The 22189-nt window shown below is 47.7% G+C and overlaps 1 protein-coding gene across 2 annotated transcripts in view; it reads right to left on the bottom strand.

Moving 5' to 3' along the window:
* The window catches only part of TMEM178B (transmembrane protein 178B), a 458207-nt gene that overhangs the window by 220317 nt on the left and 215701 nt on the right, over positions 1-22189 (bottom strand). The gene's annotated exons all lie outside the window — the stretch shown is intronic.

Below are 22189 nucleotides of genomic sequence, written 5' to 3'. Positions count from 1 at the left end.
AAACTATTTAGGGTAGTGAAATCCAAAACTGATTGTGAGGAGCTCCAAAAGAATCTCTCCAAACTGGGTGAGTGGGCAACAAAATGGCAGATGCGGTTCAGTGCTGGCAAGTGTAAAGTGATGCACATTGGGATGAAAAACCCCAACTTCAAATATATGCTGATGGGATCTGAGCTGTCAGTGACTGACCAGGAGAGAGATCTTGGGGTCATGGTGGGTAGCTCATTGAAAGTGTCGACTCAATGTGTGGCAGCTGTGAAAAAGGTGAATTCCATGCTAGGGATGATTAGGAGGGGGACTGAAAATAAAAGTGCTAATATTACAATGCCCTTATACAAAACTATGGTGCAGCTACACTTGGAGTACTGCGTACAATTCTGATCTCCACATTTAAAGAAGGACATTGTAGAACTGGAAAAGGTGCAGAAGAGGGCAACCAAGATGATCGAGGCCTTGAGGACCTTCCTTATGAGGCAGGGCTACAACACCTGGGGCTTTTTAGTTTAGAAAAAAGACTACTGCAGGGAGACATGATAGAGTTCTATAAAATCAGGCATGGAGTGGAGAAAGTGGATAGAGAGAAATTTTTCTCCCTCTCATGTAACACTAGAACCAGGAGTCATCCCATTAAATTGATTGCCAGGAAATTTAGGACCAACCAACCGAAGTACTTTTTCACACCTAATCAACTTGTGAAATTCTCTGCCACAAGATGTGGTGACAGCCAACAATCTAGGAGTTATTAACACATGGCTGCATGCCACGGGGTAAATGTTGAGCGAAGTCACTTCGAATTACACTTGAGGCATCTGAGGGCAGCAGCCCCTCCCCTCTGCTCTCAGGTTTGCTTTTGATGCAGGTTTGCATTGCATGCCTCCGTGATTTCCTTCTAGAATGGGGAGAGAGCAAGCAAGAGAGCACTCCTTGGATAGGAACACAATGATTCCACATCAGTGCCTCTCCCTATTTGCTCCGGTGTTTTCAGAAAAATTCTCTTGAAACCAGCATTTTAAAAATCCAGAAATACATTGAGATAAGCTAGAATTCAGAAGACCAAGCCTTATTTGTGTGTGGAGTGCTTCCAAGGATCTCAAATGGACTTTGGGGTAAATTTGGCTGGTGTGTGAATACGCACACTCTCTTCTGGAGGAGATTCGGGGTAGCAGCCCTGTCTGTAAAAGCTCCTGGGTGGCTTTAAGAGGGGATTGGATAACTTCATGGTGGCAAGGTCTATCAATGACTACTAGTCTGAGGGCTATAGGCCACCTCCATCCTCAGAGGCAGGATGCCTCTGAATACCAGTTGCAGGGCAGTAACAGCAGGAGGGAGGGCAAGCCCTAAGCTCCTTCACGGAGACTTCCAGTGGCATCTGGTGGGCTACTGTCTGAAACAGGATGCTGAACTAGATGGGCCTTGGGCCTGATCCAGCAGGGCTGTTCTTGTTCTTATGATTGACTATGACAGCTACCTGAGAGATGTCATTATTATTCCCATTGTACAGACTGCTGAACAGAGACAGAGAGAATAAAGTCTCTCTCATCTAAAGTAACCCTTTGAGTTTGGAAACTCACTAATCCATATTCATTTTTACAGCTTATGACTGCTCTATGCTAACACACTACACTTTAATTTGCAAAGTAATCTTGTGTATTTGATATGTATCTCTACTAGGGATGTGCATGAAATGAATTTTATGTTCCATTTTGAGCTCGGAACAGAACGCAAAATCCCTAGGATGTTCTGTTGGAACAACTGGTCGAACCAGTCATTCTGACGGTTCCAAGTTGGATCATTCTGAGCACTATTTTGGAATCCAAAATGGTGCTCTTCTGGCCTCTGTGCATTCACGACAGCCATTTGCATGGTGGTGCTGACCACAGAAATGGCTGCCGCACGTGCGCAGAGGCCAGAAGAGTGCAATTTTGGATTCCAAAATGGCGCTCAGAACACTTGGAATGTTCCAACTCAGAACGGGGTCATTCCGTTCTGAGCTCAGAACAGGCCCTTCATTTGAAAGGCATTCTGTTCCAAGTTGAGAGCACTCTGAATGGACCATTTCGAGATTAAGATTGTGGAACATTCTACACATCCCTAATCTCTACACATTGTATCAGTTTTGAGCCCATATAGAATGAAGCAAAAAATACAATACTGTGAGCTCAGTCCAGTCTGTGTCCTACAACTCTCCTGAATGTGAGAGAGAGGCTAATGCAGGAAGAGAGTCAAGAGGAGGAAATTCCACATGTGGGAGCAGCTTGCACAGGAAGGGAGGATTTGGCAGGGTACTGGATCATACTGTATGTGTGATCTTTTGGGTCAACATTGTCCCTTGTTTAGAACAAATCACTTCTTGGCCAGCCCAGGCAAGATCGCATTGACTTCAGTGTTTCCTCTAAGGTGTGCACACATGTTTTCTTGATGTCTGCTCGGTCAATTTTAGATCGATCTCAGGTTGAATCAGGCAGGCCCTGCTCTGAATGCACGGGCACACACACACGGGCTTGATATTGCCACCCAGAACAAAACTCATTGAGGCTCTACACACAATCAGTGTGTAGAGCCTTATCGGGCTCTGCGGGGAGAGCGGGCTTAGCCCACTCTCCTCGCAGAAAAGCAGGGAGCCATCCCTGGGTGGCTAGATCGGCCACCCACACAAATACCGGCTCCATCACGGAGCCGGTAGGGGTGGGGTTGATCAGGGGCCACCCAGCCCCCAGACATCCCAGGATGCCCCACGTGAGTGTGCATGGGATTCTGGGGAGACCCCTGAGGCAGAGAGGCTGCTTGTAGCCTCTTGGTCGGGGGTCTACTCATGTGGCACCGTGGCACAGAGCCGTGCTGTGGTGGCACATGATCAGTAAAACGGGGTTAGAGGAGTGATCGCTCCGCTAACCTCATTTTAGGGGAGGGGTTCTTAGGCGGGCTAGCTGCCATTGAACCACCTGCAAGCCTGATGGTTCTTACAATGGAGAGAAACTGGGTTGGGTTCCCTTCACCCGGTTTCTCTCCATCATGAGAATAGCCTCCGTCTTGACACAGGTGAAAACAATGAGAGAAAACACTGGTTGACTTCGCCACTCAAATACTTTGCCTTTTCTTCTTGTCTACCAAAACAAAAACCAAAAACCTTGTGATCAGTGTTAAGAATGTATTCATTCACAGTTATGAATACAGTCCTACAAGAGACAAGTATTGGTCCAGGAGGCAGGCCCTCAAATTTTGGCCATCATTACTATCTCAGGGGACAAAGGCTCATAGTGATTTTGGGGGCAACATCTACCCTTGCCCCCAGATATGGACTGGAGAAATGGAAGCATTGTAGCACACATGAAAGCATTGGAACCAGTGAAAGCATTGGAGCTTTCTGTGTTATCACCTCTTTATACTTACCCCTATTATTAGAGTAATATTGCAGTCATTTTTGCACAGAGAAAAGGGATGGGAGGTGAGGGTTGGGTAACACACACATTGAGCCTATTCCCATGATCACTAGAAAGTGGGCTAAGGGAGCCTAGCTTGCTTTCTAGTGATTGTCGGAACCATGGGGCTGATGGGCGAGTCCAGTGGTTCCACGGTGGCTAGCCCACCTAATTCCCCCTCACTTAAACGAAGTTAATGGAGCGAGCGCTCTTCTTTTTTTGATCATGTGCTGCTGTGGTGTGCGGCGACACACAAGTAGACCCCCAACCAGGAGGCAACAACAAGCCTCCCAGCCTCGGGGGTTCCACCAGAATGCCCCGTGCACTTATGCGGTACACGGGGGCAACCTGGGACTTCCGGGGGCCAGGTGGCCCCCAATCCCTGCAACCCCCACCGGCTCCATGATGGAGCCGGTAGTCGTCCCGACTGATCATCTGCAGGGAGAGCGGGCTAAGCCGGCTCTCCTCGCTGAACCCTCCCAGGCTCTACACACCACTCGTGTGTAGAGCCTCATTGTTGTGCTCTCCCCAAGGAGTAATCTTTGGAGGATACTCCTGCCAATTTCCATTCCCATTCCTGTGACATCAATACAACTTTATAGTAGTTTTTGTGTTCTCAAAGCTTTTAAAAACACCACTGCAAATTTGGCCGCTGCAGGCCTGATGGTCAGGACAATAAAAGCAGGATAACGCACAGAAAGCTGAAAGACTTGCAATGCTATCCATCTCTTTTCCATCTCTAGGGGTGTAGACCTTGTCAAAAACACACACACACAATGAGCATTTGTTCCCCCAGATGGTACCCACCACCCTGCTGACTCATATACAATATGGATTTTTTTTTTTTACTGCTGATGTTGTTAATGAAAACTCCAATAGAAGCTGAATTTCCAACCTTTCATCCAAAAGGTAGTTGCCATCCTTATTCACTAAGCTAGCTGGGATGTTGTTTAAAACTTAATGCACTCAGGAATGTTCATGAAAATTACCACCTGAGGGTACCAACGTGGCCTCATGGTTGTAATAAGAAACATATTGACATTGGCATAAAAGGGGCTAATTAACCACAGCACTTCTGCAGATGCCAAATCTATTCGAGGGCTGGGTGCTTTTTAATCCTGAATATACCCACACATATGTAAGCCTTCTGGTTCTGTTGATCGAGGCAGAAAGGTTTTTTCATAAAAACAAAAAAGATGGCTGCAGGATTATTACAGGCAAAAGAGAATGGGTGGGGAGGAGAAAATCAGAAATGAAAGGATAGAGATTTCAAAGTACATCTCTTTACTTCATAAGAAGCAAAGCCCTCCTTGTGGACGCAACATTTTCTGCAAAATCAGACTTCAACTTATTATGCTTTGCTTCCTGAGCACAAAGAGCTGTTGAAATGTTTGAGTCCCTGGCAGCATGTTTTGGGCTGATAAGAGTAAGGACATATGGAGGATTTGGGTTCCCCCCTCTCTCTTTTTTGTTCCACACCGAGAGGAACACAGAGAGAGAATTCTGTCACCAAAAGGACTTAAAACTCCCAGACAGGATTGGAACTCACAACCTCAAAAAACACAAACGCAAATATTTGATCTCTTGATAAAGCTGCCCAATCTGGCAAGGAGTAATAGGGATTTGAAGGAATTAAATGAAGAATCTGCATGGCTCCCCAATGCCACCTCCATCATACTTTCATAATGTCCGACTGCTTCAAGTTCAATGGTTGCCCTTTGGTTTGACATTCTGGAATGCAACTGAACAGTGTGAAATATTGGATTAGATTAGCAGAGTCTTTGAGTAGAGGAAACAGAGCAAATATCTGCCATTTGCTGTTTTGTTATTCTCCTCATTTAGCTTATATTACTGTGGGATGCTGTTTTGCAACTTTTAGAAATTTTATTGTGCTTTTCGATTACGAGATTGTTTTGTTAGTATTCATTATTTTAGGCTAACTTAGCTGCACTGAGTGCCTCTTCGGGGCGGGGGGAGGACACCAAAAATGGATTTTTCTACCCCAGATAAAAATCAGGCTACACTCTAACGTGTGATTTAAAACCCAAAATGTGTGTGAAGTGCTCCCTGATAGCTCGCAGGGACTTCAGGGTAAATTTGGCCGCTATGTGAATGCACACCTTCATTCCGGGGGAGATGCGAACTGAAAGCTGGGTGTGAAAAACTTCCTGGCTATGAAATAAAAGAAAATACTTGGTTTCTTTCATGGTGGTTTATACAGCTTAGTTTGGAAGTTGCCAGAAAGTGTGAGTGTGAGGATGTTCTCTCCACAGTACCTGGCAGAGGCTAGATAGTGTGCTAGCAGTTGGGTAAGGATACTTTATATAGAATTATATAGTATTTTAAGAAGGAAGGTCATTGAGTGAAAAGACCCTGATTGAGACTCGGATATGGTTTTGGGGGCTGAGTCCTAGGAAAACAAGCCCTGTCCATAAGGCCAAATTGAACTATCAAGTCCAGCAGGGATGGATCTACCATTGGGCAACCATGTGTACAGCCCACAGGCCACCCAGTAGGACCAGGGCTGGGGAGTTGCCTTCTTTCCCTCTGCCTGCAGCTCTGCTCATCACTGTTGGCTTGCCTCTCTTTACAGTGGTGACGCAATCTAATGATGTCACCACCTGGTGCCATGTACTAGGCCAGGGATTCTCAACGTTGGGTCCCCAGATGTTCTTGGACTTCAGCTCCCATAATCCCCAGCCCCAGTGGCCTTTGGTTAGGGATTATGGGAGTTGAAGTCCAATAACATGTAGGGACCCAACGTTGAGAATCCCTGCACTAGATGGTGATGTCATTAGACCACAATGGGCAGGGAGGCAATAAGTTTGCAACTAAGTGGGGGCCAGGGAGGCAGGAAGACGGGCGAGTGGGTGGAGGCTAATAGTGGCGGGGGAGCTGCCAAAATGTCTAGCTGATAAAAAATCTAGCCAACATCTCTACACTAGTGAAGTCCAGCATCCTATTTTCCATAGTGGTCAAACAGATGCAGAAGCAGGACATGAAGTAGGGGCGTGCACAGAACTGTTCTCAGCAGTTCGGTTCAAATTTGAACCAAACCGCTGGTCCATAAACCAGTTCATTTGAACCGGCCAGCGGTTCGGTTCATGCTGTCAAACGGGCCCGAACTGGTTCGGCCTAGTGCGGCCCAGTCTGAGGGATTATGCTTGTAAAGGATATGCCAGCCTATGAAGCCTCCCTTAAAAATGAGGTTAAGGGAGCACTCGCTCCCTTAACCTTGTTTTTATGATTGTCTGTCAGCTGTGGCTGCAAGCAGCTGCGACCAGTAGCCTTGGGGAGGAGGATCCCCATAATGCACCACACAGTACATTATTGGAGCTCTAGGGGGGGCAGTGTGATACGTCCCGGCACCTCCGACCCTCACAGCTGCCGGCAGCAGGTGATGATGATCTGAACGGGCAATCCACCCACCCAGGAAAGGCAGAATGATCATCTGTGGGGAAGTAAGCGCTTTAAGGCAGGGTTTCTTAACCTTGGGCCCCCAGATGTTGTTGGACTACAACTCCCAGAATCCCCAGACATGGCCTTTGTGGCTGGGGATTCTGGGAGTTGTAGTCCAACAACATCTAGGGGCCCAAGGTTAAGAAACCCTGCCTTAAAGAGCTTACCTCCCCACAAACCCTGTAGCCCTCAATGCTTGTTCATTATATCAAGTCCATATTTGGTACTGGTGTATCCCGCCCTCCCCTCTCTAGATAATAGTTATGTGGAAGGTATGAGATCCAGTATAGGCCAGGAACATACATACATATATTATTATTATTATTATTATTATTATTATTATTAATTCGATTTCTATACCGCCCTTCCAAAAATGGCTGCCATAGGAAGCTGCCATCTACAGAGTCAGAGCATTGGTCCATCTAGCTCAGTATTGCCTACACTGACTAGCAGCAGCTCTCCAGGCACCAGGCAGGAATTTCTCTCAGTCCTACCTGGAGATGCCAGGGGTTGAACTTGGGACTCTCTGCGTACTGAATAGATGCTCTACCATTGAGTATTGGCCCATAGAGGATCATGGCAGTGGCAAAAGGTTAAAGCCTCCCTTCACACCCCCAATAGCTGCCACAAGAAGAAAATTAACGCCAGGCCCAATGCTGTGTTTAATATCCAGTATACATTGGCCCAATGAATTGTTAGCATCAGAATCATATCGGTTGAATAAGAGCAGCTATTTTTAAAGTCAGAAGCTTTTTACCTATTTATAACCAACACCTTCCTTAAATAAATAATAACTTCCTTAAGCGATCCCTCGAAATGCTCATAGTCATAGTATCTAATGGGACCATTATTTCCCCAAGATCACTTAAGTGCGATGGTGATGCGGAAAATTCCATCTGAGCCAGGGTGACTCTTAGGTAGGCAGAATTGGGAGTGTCCAGTGGCTCAAGATGAGAGGACAAATTTGGGAGGGTACCAACCTTAAGTGGTACAGTAGGGAAATGCTTAACTAACAAGCAGAAGGTTGCTGGTTCGAATCCCTGCTGGTATCGAGGCTATTCACACGATGGGAGGAAATCGGGTTAGTGGAGGCTAGCCCGATTTCCTCCCATCATGAGAACCACCGGGCTCGGCTGCGAGCACAGTGATTCTTAAGTGGGTCACCCACTTAAGTAACCCGGCAGTTAAAGTAAGCGTAAGTAACCCGGCAGTTAACCCGGCAGTTAACCCGGCGAGTGGGCAGGGCATACTGGGTAGACCCCCAAGCCGGGAGGCTGTTTTTAAGCCTCCCGGCTGGGGGCCTACTCACAAGTAGCCGCAGCATGGAGCCACGGCACGGCTAGTCACGAGCTACTCATGAGCAGATAGCCGGGGTTTGTGGAACAAAGGGGTGGGCTACAGGAGTGGGTTAGCCGCTCCAGAACCACCGGGCTTGGCTGCGAGCCCATTGGTTCTGACGACCCACAAAAATCAGGCTAGGCTTTCCTAGCCTGGTTTTTGTGATCGTCAGAATAGCCCCATTGAGGTCATTCACACAATCAAAAACTGTGTTCTACCTGGGTTTGGGAACTGTGTGTACTCCCAATTTTTGATTGTGTGGAAGCAAGGTTAGAGGAAAACCTGGGTAGAAGTGATTGTGTGGAAGCAAGGTTAGAGGAAAACCTGGGTAGCTTTTTCTCCTGCCTTGCCTCCACACAATCACTTCTACCCAGGTTTTCCTCTAACCTTGCTTCCACACAATCAAAAATTGGGAGTACACACAGTTCCCAAACCCAGGTAGAAGACAGTTTTTGACTGTGTGAATGACCCCAGTAAATCATTACCAACTTTGGGAGAGTAGTACTAACCATAATTGTTTGTTTGTCGGTGGGGCTGTGAGACAGTGGTTCTCTGTTCCAAAGGGGTTTACAATCCAAAAAGTCCCTTCCAGCAACAGCCACCAGAACAGACAGTGTGCTGCATTGAATGGGGCCAGTTGCTCTCCCCCTGTTAGATCCACTGCTTTAAAAGATGCCTCTTTGTTCAGTTAGCAGGGACAAATTTGCAGCAAGTGAGGCTCTCCACACGAGCGGTGTGGAGAGCTGTAAGGGGTTTGGTGGGGAGAGCAGGCTTGACTTGCTCTCCCTGCACACGAGCATCCGCCTAGCCCTGAGTAGCTGGATTGGCCGCCTACACAATTCCCGGTTCTGTCACAGAGCCAGTTGGGGCGGCGGGGATCGGGAGCCGCCTGGCCCCTGGGAGTCCCAGAACGCCCCACGTGAATGCACAGGGCATCCTGGGGAGACCCCTTAGGCTGGGAGGCTTGTTGTAGCCTCCCATTTGGTGGTCTTGTTGGAGATGAACTTCCAGTGCATCGACCTTTTGCACCAACTGTCCTAATGACCACTAGGGGCACTGGGAGTAGAGACAGTCAGTCAGGGTCTCCCTATCTCTCCCTACTCTATGACCCCTGAACTGACTCTGCAGCACTTCCTGTGCTGAGTCACAATCCTTCCTTTCCTCCTAGAGAGCAGATGGAAACATCTCTCTCTCTCTCCTTACCTATCCACTATGTAGTCCTTTAGATTAGAGATAGGTCTTTCCTGTCTAAGTGTATTTAACCAATAAATGTTTAGTGTTTAGTCACACAAGGATCTCCATGTGTTTTCTCTAAACAGCTGCAATATCCAAACCATCCTCTGCTACCTACTCTGTAACTGGAGTGTGTGCTCATTCCTTAGTGCTCTGCTGTTCTACCTATTGTGGGTAAAAATCAACAACCTCTAACAGGTCTCCCTGTGAGTTGCCGTGTCGTGGAGCCATGCCACGGCGACTCGCAACCAAAAGAACAGGGGCAGCGGAGCGCTCACTCCACTAACCTCATTTTAGGGGAGGGGTACTTTGGAGGGCTAGCAGCCGGGAGCCGCGTGGCTCCTGGTGCTGCACACGAGCTCCCCAAACCGGGCTAGGCTCCCTTCGCCCGGTTTGGGGAGGTCATGAGACTAGCTTCAGTGTGTACTACATTCCCCACTCCCTGAAAGGAAAGCTTCTGAGAAGGACAAATACTCTGTCCGTTGCAAGTCTGAAGTGTTAATTGTTAAGGACGATGCTGGCTAGGAAGAGAAGGTAAGGTGAAGAGCAGCATTTCATCTGCCAGAGGAACTAATTCTGGCTTTTGGGGGGGGGGGGGATTTAGGTTAGCTGTTTGACTAACCTTACTCACTCCCCTGACCTCCCCCGAAATCTTCTCCTTCTGTCCTGCAGAAGGCCTTGAGGAAAAATGATCGCCTCTGTTTCCTCCTGTCATAGCTTTCTGGGCTGGGCACTCCGTACAAACCTCCCTCATTCATAGGAGCGAAAGCCATGAATGACAGTGTACTAAACCTCAACACTGGGCACCGCGTGCTTGCTCTGCTCTGAGCACTCGCCAGCCTGCAACTAATATGGAGGTTTTTCAGCTCGACCACATGAGATCATGGTGCTTCCTGAGGTGCACTGGCTGGCTGGCTGGGTTCATTTGTAATGTAGAACGTATATACAAGGTTGATAACTGACCTGTCCATGACCCTCTGATCCAGTGTTCCCTGTAATGGGGACAGAGGCGTAACTATAATAGGGCAAAGGGAGACAGTTGTCTGGGGGCCCACTGCCTTGGGGCCCCCCCCAGAGGCAAGTCACATGACTGACTCCCCCATCTGTGCACCTGCCTGAGCTTCCTTCATCCTCCAAAACTGATGTGAGTGTTAAGACCTGGAGCTACCAGAACAACATGTCTTTCTCTAGTACCATTAAAGCCACATTTAAGATTTCTTTACTTCATGAGCTGAGCTTCAGTGAGGGGGGAGCATTTTAAAATCTTGTCTCTGGGCCCACTCCAACCTTGCTACACCCCTGAATGGGGATTTCCAGGTGTTGTTGACTACAACTCGCATAATCCCCAGCCAAAGGCCATTGCAGCTGGGGATTATGGGCACTGTAATCAATAGTATCTGGGAATTCCTGTTACAGGGAATGCTGGTCTGAACCCACACCAAGGCAGGAACTTCAGGTTCATCTGGGACCACAAACAGACTTCTGTAACCAAGATTTGAAGTTGGCTTGGCAAAGTAGGTATGGCTCCACCTCAGATTTGTGTAATGGCTGGACCCATGCTCTTCACGAAGCTCTGGTTTGTTCAAGGCAAGCCCACCCTTCAGCCATTGGCTATGAGGAGGTGCAAGGCAGGCTGGGATAGCATCCAGGGCCTCACTAGGAGGCACAGCCAGGAGATGCGACCCTGGCTGAGCCGGGGTTATTTCCACAAACTGAGATATGTGATTGTCTGCAGCGTCAGCCTCAGGTTCCGTCCATACCTTGGGCTGAGGCAATCTCAGATTCTGATGCTCTTCTCATGATCAGTGAAAAGGGTTTCGGGGCTAACTGCAGGGAAGGAGGGTTTACCTTACTTTAGGAACATAGGAACATAGGAAGCTGCCATATACTGAGCCAGACCTCAGGTCCATCTAGCTCAGTATTGTCCACGCAGACGGGCAGTGGCTCCTCCAAGGTGGCAGCCAGGATTCTCTCTCAGCCCTATCTTGGAGATGCCAGGGAGAGAACCTTGAACCTAAATGCTCTACCCAGAGCATCTCCATCCCCATTGGTGAATATCTTACAGTGCTCACATGTAGTCTCTACCACGAGGTCCCTGGGCAGGCGAATAGCCTGCCCAGATGAGCGGTGGCTCTCCTGTGGGCTGCCCGCACCTCGCCATGGCTTGCCTGGCAGCTCCGGGGGTTGGATGCTGGGAAGCTCTGCCGCGTGGCATCCCGTCCCCCACTCCCGGAGCCCCAGTAATGCACCACATGAGTGCGAAGTGCATTTCTGGGAGCCTCTTACCCCCTTCCTCCCCCCTGAGTGTGCCGGCCACAGCTGCAAGCAGCCGTAGCCAACACACAATCGTATAACCCAGTGTCTGGGCACGCTCACACCAAAACCTGGGTTAGGCAGCAGAGCTCCCGGCATTCCTCACAAGTAGCAAAAACCGGGCTGGGCTTTACTGCTCGTGAGAATAGCTTCTCTGTGTTATGTGTGAACCTGGCCACAGTGTTGCATGTTTCATCAGAAGTCAATAGATTTCTTGAAGTACAGGAAAATCTCAGTATTTGCGGGGGCTCTGGTCTCAGCTACTGCCATGGATGCTGGAACTGTAAATGCCGAGGCATTGGGGCAATGGGAATCCGGGGTTTAGGTTCCAATGGGGAAGGAAATGAACCAAAAATGGGCTAAAGCAGGCTAAAATCAACCAAAACACCCACAAAATATTGTGCCCTAACACGCTGTGTGGGTCCTGCGCATTCCAGCAATCACTCTATAGAAAAGATGCTGAAAAGAGCAACCAAAAATAATTGGGGTAGGATTGACCAATCAGGAGACTGGAGTGACCAAAAAGTCTTCAGTCTTTCTGAAGAAAGACTACAATGTTTTGGGTCAGCAAGTGAGAGGGGACATGATAGATAGAGGTGCATAAAATTATTCACAGTGTGGCTCAAGTGGATAGAGAGACTCCCCCCCAATAAACATAAAATAATAATAATAATAATAATAATAATAATAATAATAATAATAACAACAAACAACAACAACAACAACAACCCCCAGTGAGACACTACCTTGGCGTGGTTGTGGGGCTTGCGTGCTCTGAGGAAGGTGAGAGCTATGCCAGAGGTCCAACCATACTGGACAGGTCTCACCAGATGAAGAGTGCCTCTCCCATCAACAATATGGTGAGACGTAACTTTAATAAATCTATACTGGATCGGTCATCGCCCGGGTCAATGACTGTGCCAGGTGCTGGAATCCCTGGACATCTGGTGGCAAGTGGGCTACAGGACTCCGGATCTTCAGTTGAGCAACCAGGGCTGGAGACTGCAGGGTTACTGGAAGAAACATCGCTTAACCAAAAAATATATACGGAAAATGCCAACAAGGAAGTAATGATCTGCTATTACAAGTCTAGTCTAACTAAAAGAGGTTATTTTAAAAGAATGTACCAAATTTGGAAAGAGAAGCATCCACATACAGAAATAACAGAACAAAGGCTAGCAGACTAGAGAAGATTCATAATAAGAAATAAAGTATTCACAGGAGTTGAGCTGGAAGAACTGCAAAGAGCAACACAGGCTCAAGATATGGAAGAAGAATTACCACCAACTGAAGCAGTTGCTCAGGCGCAGGTGGAGGAGGTGTTGGAAATAGAGGATACCACTGTTGCTGAACTGTTTCAAAATCAAAACCAGGCAACCTCCCCTTTGCCTTCACCTCAAAAACCCGAATGCCGTTTAACAGAAAAGCAACAAGAATTAAAGCAAAAAATAACTGAGCACATGAACCAAATAACCACCAGGGTTTGACTTCCAGCTCTAAAAACAGTTGCCATAAAACAACTTGCTCAGGCATTAAAAGATGTCAATGCTGCACTTGCAGAAATAACAACCAATAATTTGCAAGAAACAAACCAACTAATGTACAGTGCAGCCACAATAACAACACAAGAGCTCAGATATAAGATCAGTGGACCTGTAAAAAAAGAAAGTAGTACATCTCCTAAATGGAAGATTAGATTAGAAAATAAAATCGCCAGGCTAAGATCAGATGCTAGTAAATTGAAAGATATGAAAGACAAGAAGCTGAAGAATGAAAACACCAAACAGTATTTGATCCAAAAATACCACCTAGATTCAAGGAGAATTAGAGAAGTCCTGGAAATAATAAAGCAGCAAATAACAGCAGTGTCAAAGAAGATTAGCAGATACGAAGCCAGAATTACACAACACAGGCAGAATCTCCAATTCCAGTCGAATCAGAGACGTTTCTACCAAAGCATAGAAGGAGAAACTGCAAGAAACCTTGAAACACCAAATAAAGAAGAAACAGTGCAATTCTGGGGAAAATTATGGGACAATCCAATAGATTATAATAAAAAAGCAGGCTAGGTGAAAGAGGTTGAAAAATGTAACCAACAAATGCAAGATCTAATAATAACAAGAGAATTAATAAGTGAAAGAGCAAAGAAAATTAAAAATTGGACTGCACCAGGCAGGGGTGTAACTACTATTAGCACCTCAACACCATAGGGGCCACAGAAATCACCATCAGCCAATTACAAAAAGCAACTTTACTTGGAACAGCCTATATTCTGCGACGGTATCTATAACAACAGCAACAACATTGATAATAAAATTCAGCCATCCCAGGTCTTTGGGAAGGACTCGATGTCTGGATAAAACAAACCAGTCAATAACACCTGTCTGACTGTGTAAATAAATAAATAATAATAATATAGATAAGCTATACCTCCCTTGCAGCTCAGGTGGAAGATGAATGCTGCAAGTCCATCAAACAGTAGAGGAGGAGAAAGAGGCCTTGAAGAATATATCAAGGACAGTGAAAAAGATGCACTTACAATGGTCAATAACGAGAAGCCCGGTGGTTCTGGAGCGGCTAACCTACTCCTCTAGCCCGCCCCTTAGCCCGGGTTTGCGGAGCGAGCGCAAATGAGTAGAGTAGACCCCCAACTGGGGAGTAGACCCCCAACCAGGGAGTAGACCCCCCTCACGAGTAGACCCCCGACCAGGAGGCTTAAAAGCAGCCTCCCCGCTTGGGGAGTCTCCCCAGTATGCCCTGCGTGCTCGTGCAGGGCATACTGGGGCTTCCGGAGGCCACGCAGCCCCCGAGCTCCCCAGCCTCCGCCAGCTCCATCTCGGAGCCAGCCATTGTGTGGGTGGCCGATCAGCCACCTCGCGCTCCCTGCCCGCTCGTGAGCAGGGAGAGCGGGCTTAGCCTGCTCTTCCCGCTCAGCGCCCTAAACCGGGTCTCACTGATCGTGAGAACCGGTCCAAGGTCATTCACACAATCGAAAACAGTGTTCTACCCAGGTTTGGGAGCTGTGCGTACTCCCAATTTTTGATTGTGTGGAAGCAAGCTTAGAGGAAAACCTAGGTAGCTTTTTCTCCTACCTTGCTTCCACACAATCACTTCTACCCAGGTTTTCCTCTAACCTTGCTTCCACACAATCAAAAAACGGGACTACACACAGCTCCCAAACCTGGGTAGCACAGTTTTTGATTGTGTGAATGACCTCGATGTGTTTTTAATGGTGTCAAGATTCCCTTTAAAATAAAATAGAGACCCCAACCAAAGTTTCCTTACCTGCTGTTTGCAAGGAACGAGTACAAGAGAGAGGAGCCAAATCAAATCAGAACCCATTTCTGGATTCTGACAGGGTATCCATAGATAATCATCTGTTGTGCATTCATTTTTGTATGCTGCCTAAGGGTAGGTCAGGGAGATGTTCTTCCTTCCCTTAAAACCCGTTTCACTTATTTTATTTTATTTATACAATGTTTCCCCATGAATCCATTTCCACAGCTGTTTGCAATAAAAACAAATACAACCTCCTCTAAAATCAGATAAAAATGCTAATAAAGCATATTAATCAAGGGGGAAAGTGGAGTACAAGAAATTTCCAACCAAATGCACCAAAATTTCCATAGTAAAAGGCATTATGGTGTCTTTTATTGGCAGGCCTTCCTAGTCACCAAAGGATGAATGCAGGCTTCACAACTTTTACTGGCCTGACCAGTAAAACTGTGTTCTGCCCAGTAACCAGTACTAGAGTCTAAACATGCAGCACAATCCAAACTCCAGGTTCCACCCACCCTCAATTAGCCCTCAAAGATGAGGCTTACATGTTTCCAACTTGCTATGCTCTAAGGCAGGGCTGCACAACTTGGGCCCGCCAGCTGTTTTGGGATTACAACTTCCATCATCCTCAAGCACAATGACGAATAGTCAGGGATTATGGGAGCTGTAGTCCAGCATCTGAAGGAGGACTGAAGTCGCACAGCCCTGGTTTAAGGAGACTAAAGAAAGTGGAAGATCAAAATGGACAAAAATGGTCCATAATGACTGTTCCTATTTACCATTATCAGTATATTTATCTTGCATGAACACCCATATCCATGTGCCGGTTCACAACTTCACTTTTAATGGAGACCTTTAATAATACTTACAACTCTATTGACAGATCTTAGGTGCCAACCAATAAAATTTAATCACCTCCCACAGCTGGCATTTATAAAGCTGCTTCCCCTCAGTATCTTCTGAGGTTTTAAAACTCTTACACTGCTCTTCAAAAATTCACAAGGTTTTCCTTAGCATAGAGAAGTTTTTCCCCAAGATCCTCTCTGATTCTCTGTGCCTGTGGGCATCAAGGACAAAAAAGACTTTTATTTCACTTATCTCAATTCTTTGCCATGAATAAGGCTGCCACCCCCTCAAAGAAAGCAACCTCTGCCTATTTGCATATGCCAATGAATATTAAAGCAAACAAATTACAAGAAAGTCTATTAATTTGAAAGCTAAACATTGTTGTGCTGTTATTTTTTAAATCATACAGAGGAGCACAAAAATACACAATGGCCAAACTGGTTAAAAATAAAAATCTCAGAACCATCAACTGTACCCAAAACCTGCTACATATTCCAGACATTATGCTGTACGAGTGTACAGATGTCCACACACTCATACATGTGTTTGTGTGAATTACTGTACCTGGGTCATTTTAAAAGTGAACCTGGATACAAGCCCTTCAAATGTGTGGGTACAGATAGGAAGTGTACTTGTATAACTGCATTCAGCGTAACATGTGAATGACTGTACCTGTGTACAGATCTGTACCTGTGTACACTGGCACACTTATTTTACGAGGGTTGAACATAACATGTGAATGAGCCTAAAGATTAATGAGGTGCTTTTCAGTCCACATAAACTAGATATGGCCTCACATTCTGCATGCTGCCGTGTCTAAAACACTGCCCGTGGTGTGCAACCATCCCTGTTGCACAATGAGATGTCCATAGAGAATAATGTGAGCCATTGTGGGTGGGGATGATGGGAGTTATAGTCCAAAAACAGCTGGCGGGCCAAAGTTGTGCAGCCCTGCCTTAGACCATAGCAAGTTGGAAACATGTAATCCCAATCTTTGAGGGCTAATTCTGATGGTGGGTGAAACCTGGAGTTTGGATTGTGCTGCATGTTTAGATTCCAGTGCTGGTTACTGGAGTTACACGCGCGCAAAAGGCTTCTTAGAAGCCACTTGCAGCCAAGCTGGCAAAGGGGCGGCAGGGAGTTATCCTGCCGCCCGTTTGCAATGGAGCACTGGGGAGAAGGGGGCGGCAGGGGGCTTGGGGGCGGCAGGGGTCTTGAAGGGGGCAGCTGCCAGCCGAGTGGGGTTTTGAAGGGGGTGGCAGGGAGGTATCCTGCCGCCTGGTTCTTAATACTTAAGGAGCCAAGCGGGGAATGAAGTGGGCGGCAGCGAGGTATCCTGCCACCCGATTGCTCATGAAAATACGGCGCCATTGTTGGGAGGGGTAAGTAAAGCCCCCCCCTCCTTATTGGAACCCCCCACCCCATGTTCCCGAACCGAACCACCCCATGTCCAGACCGGTCCGTGCACATCCCTACTTCAGAGTGCGTGGATCTTGGGTGCCAACATAGGAAGCCACCTTTGGTCCTTTGGTCAGACCATTGGTCCATCTAGCTCAGTACTCTCTACACTGCTAGTCAGTGGCCCTCCAACGATTCAAGCAGGAGTCTCTCCCAGGCCAGCCCTACCTGGGCGATGCCCGGGAGCAAACCTGGGACCTTCTGCATGCAAGCAGAGGCTTTGCCACTGAGCTATGGCCCCCACCCTCCAAGGTGGCATTCTTGGATCTCCCATCCAGTCACTGGCCACACCGAAGTCCTGCTTAGCTTCAGCATTGTGGCTGCATCATGTGCCCTTCAACCATGCTCTGAGACTCCAAAATGCTGTAAGAGGTTCTGAGCCTAAGGGATAGGAACATAGAAAACTGCCTTATAACGAGTCACACCACTGGTCCCCTAGTTCAGTACGGTCTACCCTGATTGGCCATGACTCTTCAATGTTTCAGGCAGGAGTCTCTGCCACTTGGAATCTCCTGCATGCAGATGCTAAGAGGAATGTGCTCCACCACTGAGCTATGGCCCCATTGCCTGATGGGAATATCTTTCAGCAGACGGCATTCACATGTAGTTAGCCATCCAACTGCAAACGAGGACAGACCCTGATTAGAAAGGGGGAGAGTTCATGCTCATTAATACCAGACCAGCTCTTCTCTCCTTTGCTTCTGGGGGTCCCCGTCATGCTTTGCAATAGTCCAACACTGACAGCAAAGGAACTGGAAACATGAACACAGAACATGTATTTGCATGTGAGGCACTGCCGTGCTCAGGCAGAACGATGAGGGATGTGTTCCACCCAGGCGCAAAGCAATGCAGGGCCTCAAGAATAACATGTTGTGCCATGGACTGTGCTGTCATGTCGCCCCCTTCCCTGAGCGCAATTGCACTCCCAGCGATCTGTGTGATATGGAAATTATAAAAGATGAAGGAAAAATGACAGGTTGTTTGAAAGCCCTAAATGTCAATTCAATCTAACATGAGTCACCTGCAGAATGAGGGAACAGAAATGAAATGGGAATGTTCCTTGTAATGTATATTAAGGTATACATGAATATTTAATGTATTAACCCCCGGCAAGCTTTGCAACATAACAGTACACACAAGAGAGCCTTTAAAGCTCTGGGCAGTCATCTGACTGAATCTGGGCCTGGAGAGTTCCTAGAAAATCAGAAATGGATTTCTAGATTAAACCCAAACACCTTCTAGCTCAGGGGTTTATCATCTTTTTAAAATAAGTACATCCCTTCTGTCTGAAGCCGTCAACTCAGGTACCCCACAGAGATCTTTAGAGAGTGTGTGCATGCCCATGTGCACACACGCACACACGCACAGAGGATGTGAATGAATCACAATATGAGTACTGATTTGAAGTGGAGTTGGGGCACCTTTACGAGCAAGGAGCTCAGGTCCAATGCTTCCTGCTGCAGCACTGCACTCCCTAGCACTCCCTGTGCACTCCCCAGGACACCTGGTGCTGCGGCGGCACACACATGGGTGCTGCACTTGTGCAGAGGCCATGTGCGTGCCACCACTGCACCGGAGGTTCTGGGGAGCACATGAGGAATGCCAGGGAGCACAACACCGCAGCAGGAAGCTGTGGCAAGCAGTGGAGGAGCAGGTACATATCTGCTCTCCTCGCTCTTCAAGGTGCTCCAACTCCGCTTCAAATCAGTACACAAATCGTGATTTGTGCTAACACACACAGACATAGGAAGCTGTGCATCGATGTAGCACAGGCTTGCTCAGCTTAGGCACCCCAGTTGTTTTTGGACTACAACTCCCATAATCCCTAGCCACAGTGGCCAGTAGCTGGAGACTGTGGGAGTTGTAGGCCAACATCTGCAGGAGGGCCAAAGTTGAGCAGCCCTGATGTAGCACAATATACTGACTGGCAGCACTTCTCCAGGGCTACGGCAAGCGTTTTTCCCAGTTCCACCTGGAGATGCCAGGGTCCAGGGAGTGAACCTGGGGCCTTCTGCATGCAAAGCAGATGCTCCACAACTGAGCTACAACCCCATCCTCTGAGGGGAATGACTTACAGCAGACAGTGCTCACATGCTGTCACCCATGCATATGCAAACCAGGCCAGATCCTGCTGGGACAATTTATGCCCACTACCACAAGCCTAGCTCTCCTCCCAGTGGTGCTCTTACCCCGGACTTTGGGGCTGAAATCCAGGGCCTCAACAACCCCTGCCCCCCCATCCTCTTAAGTCTGTCCTGGGTAGTGTGGTTGACAGTGGCCCACACTGCACCTGGAAGCCAGGAGTGATTATGAACTGTGCCAGGTGCTTTAGAGACAGAGGGGGAAGTGGGGAAAGAAATAGGTGGGATAAGAATAGGGGGATGGTGCTTAACTTGAAGTGGGGTAGCTGCTGCAAGCGGGGCTTCCAAAGGCCTTTAGGTCCAGGCTCCAAAATTGCCTAGGTGCACCTCTGTCTCCTCCCCTAACACAAATATCAAAGTTATGAGACAGATGGTTACAGGCATTGGCTTACATCTAGACCAGGGATTCTCAGTGTTGGGTCCCCAGATGTTATTGGACTTCAACTCCCATAATCCCCAACCAAAGGTCACTGGGGATGGGGATTATGGGAGGTGAAGTCTAATAACATCTGGGGATCCCTGATCTAGACTACTAACTTCAATAGCACTACTTATGAGCAGTGCTCCCTGTAACAGGGATTCCCAGATGGTGTGACTACAACTCCCATAACCCCCAGTCAAAGGACACTGCTGCTGGGGATGCTGGGGGTTGCAGTCAACCACATCTGGGAATCTCTGTTATGGGGAGCACTGCTCGTAAGTAAGTCCCTTAATCTGGATGTAAGCCAGGGACTGTAATAGCCAAGTCCTCTGATCAGGGCTTGGCAATGGAGTTGCATCCTAATCACTCAACCGTGAGTTGGGGAGGCAGGAGGGCTCTGTGTAACCCTTACAAGCTAAAGTACTCCAAGGGGTTCATGTACTCCTGGCTGGGAGCCTCTGTTCTAGCTCTTGGGTTCCCAACCGGCGGTTCTCCAGATGAACTACAACTCCCATAATCCCTAGCTGAAGTTTATCATGGCTGGGGATGGTGGGAGTTGTACTGCAGCAACCTCTGGAGTGCCAGAGGCTGGGAGCCCCTGTTCTAGCAAAACCATGCTTCAGAAGGCAAGGCCATCTGCTCCTACCCCAATGTGCCACATACACCCACACCCACTAAATTAGGGCTGACCACTCGGACTGCAGCATTCCTGGAGAGTCACCACCCCCCTGCCCTCGGCCAGTATTTTTTTCAATATTTCTCACCACATCTGGCCATTGTTATTCCGAGGATTGCTTTCAGTAGTTACCTAGTGATTGATGCCGATTCCTAGGGATTCCAGGGCAGCCTTGGAAGGTTGGCAGCCCTATGAACAATCTATGCAGTTTAAGCTACACTGTGGTTGATGTCCAGACTAAATTGCACTGAAAGGCTTCATCTCATACTGCGCGGGAGAAGGCAATGGTAAACCCCTCCTGTATTCTACCCAGAAAACCTCATGGCTCTGTGGTTGCCAGGAGTCAACACCGACTCAACAGTGCAACCTTTCCTTTCTTAAAGGTAAAGTGTGCTGTCGAGTTGGTGTTGACTCCTGGTGCCCACAGAGCCCTGTGGTTGTCTTTGGTAGAATACAGGAGGGGTTGACCTTTGCCATCTCCCACGCAGTATGAGATGATGCCTTTCAGCATCTTCCTTTCCTAGTTCTACTGAAATAAAGTAGTCTTACAGAGTAACTGTCCTGAGCAGAGCTATTGAGCAACTTAGACGGGACATCCATCAGCCTGTGTGTTTTTCCCAGTGCAAAGGAAATGAGGTAGAAAAACTTCCATGACAAACCTCGATGGCTACCCCAAACACCACAGTGTACATTTACTGGGACCCTGAAACATTCCACGTCAGTATGAGTCTATGGAACCGGCTTATCTCTGGTGCCGAGGGGCCAGCTCAGTGGGGATGGGGCTGTGGGGCTGTGAAAGAACATCGGCTTTGAATGAAGAATGTCCCAGGTTCAATCACTGGCATTTCTGGGTAAGGCTGGGGAAGACTCCTATTTGAATTGAAACCTTGGAGCACAGCTGCCGGTCAGCATAGATAGCACCGAGCTAGAAGGATCAATGAGATGAATTGGTATAAGGCAGTTTCCTGGCTTTGTAGACGAATATAGGAAGCCGCTGTCTACTGAGTCAGATTACTGGTCAATCTAGCTCAGCATTTTCTGCCCGGACTGGCAGCCCTGCTTGCCCTGACTCCAGGGCTTCCGGCAGGAATTTTTCTCAACCCTACCTGGAGATGTCGGGAATTGAACCTGGGACCTCCTGCATGCTAAGCAGAAGCTCTGCCACTGAGCTATGGCCCCCATCCCTGCACCCCAAACGTGAGTTGTTACTCAAGCTTTACCTCTGTCTGTACCCCTGCATAGAATTCCATTCACATATGTTGTATGAGTATACAGTTATCTACACAACCGTACATTTGTTTGTGTGAATTACTGTACCTGGGTCCTTTTAAAAGTGAACCTGGATACAGGCCCTTCAAATGTGTGGTACAGATAGGAAGTGTACTTCTGTACCTGTGCACACTGTACACTCATTGACAAGTGATGAACATAATGTGGGAATGGGGCTACTATACATGGCATTCCCAGGCAGTCACTCATCCAGACCTTGACCTGACTTTCACCTGCTTAGCTTCAGGAGGTGGTTTCACCATGTGCCTTCAGACCACCCCCTGAATTGGGCACACTTTGAATCTGCATCTCTGGTTATAAAAAAAAATTGTGGTAT

The sequence above is a fragment of the Hemicordylus capensis genome, chromosome 5 (assembly GCF_027244095.1).
Source record: "Hemicordylus capensis ecotype Gifberg chromosome 5, rHemCap1.1.pri, whole genome shotgun sequence".
Lineage (NCBI taxonomy): Eukaryota > Metazoa > Chordata > Lepidosauria > Squamata > Cordylidae > Hemicordylus > Hemicordylus capensis.
Note: the sequence above shows the minus strand (reverse complement) of the source record. Positions and strands in the feature narration are given on the sequence as shown.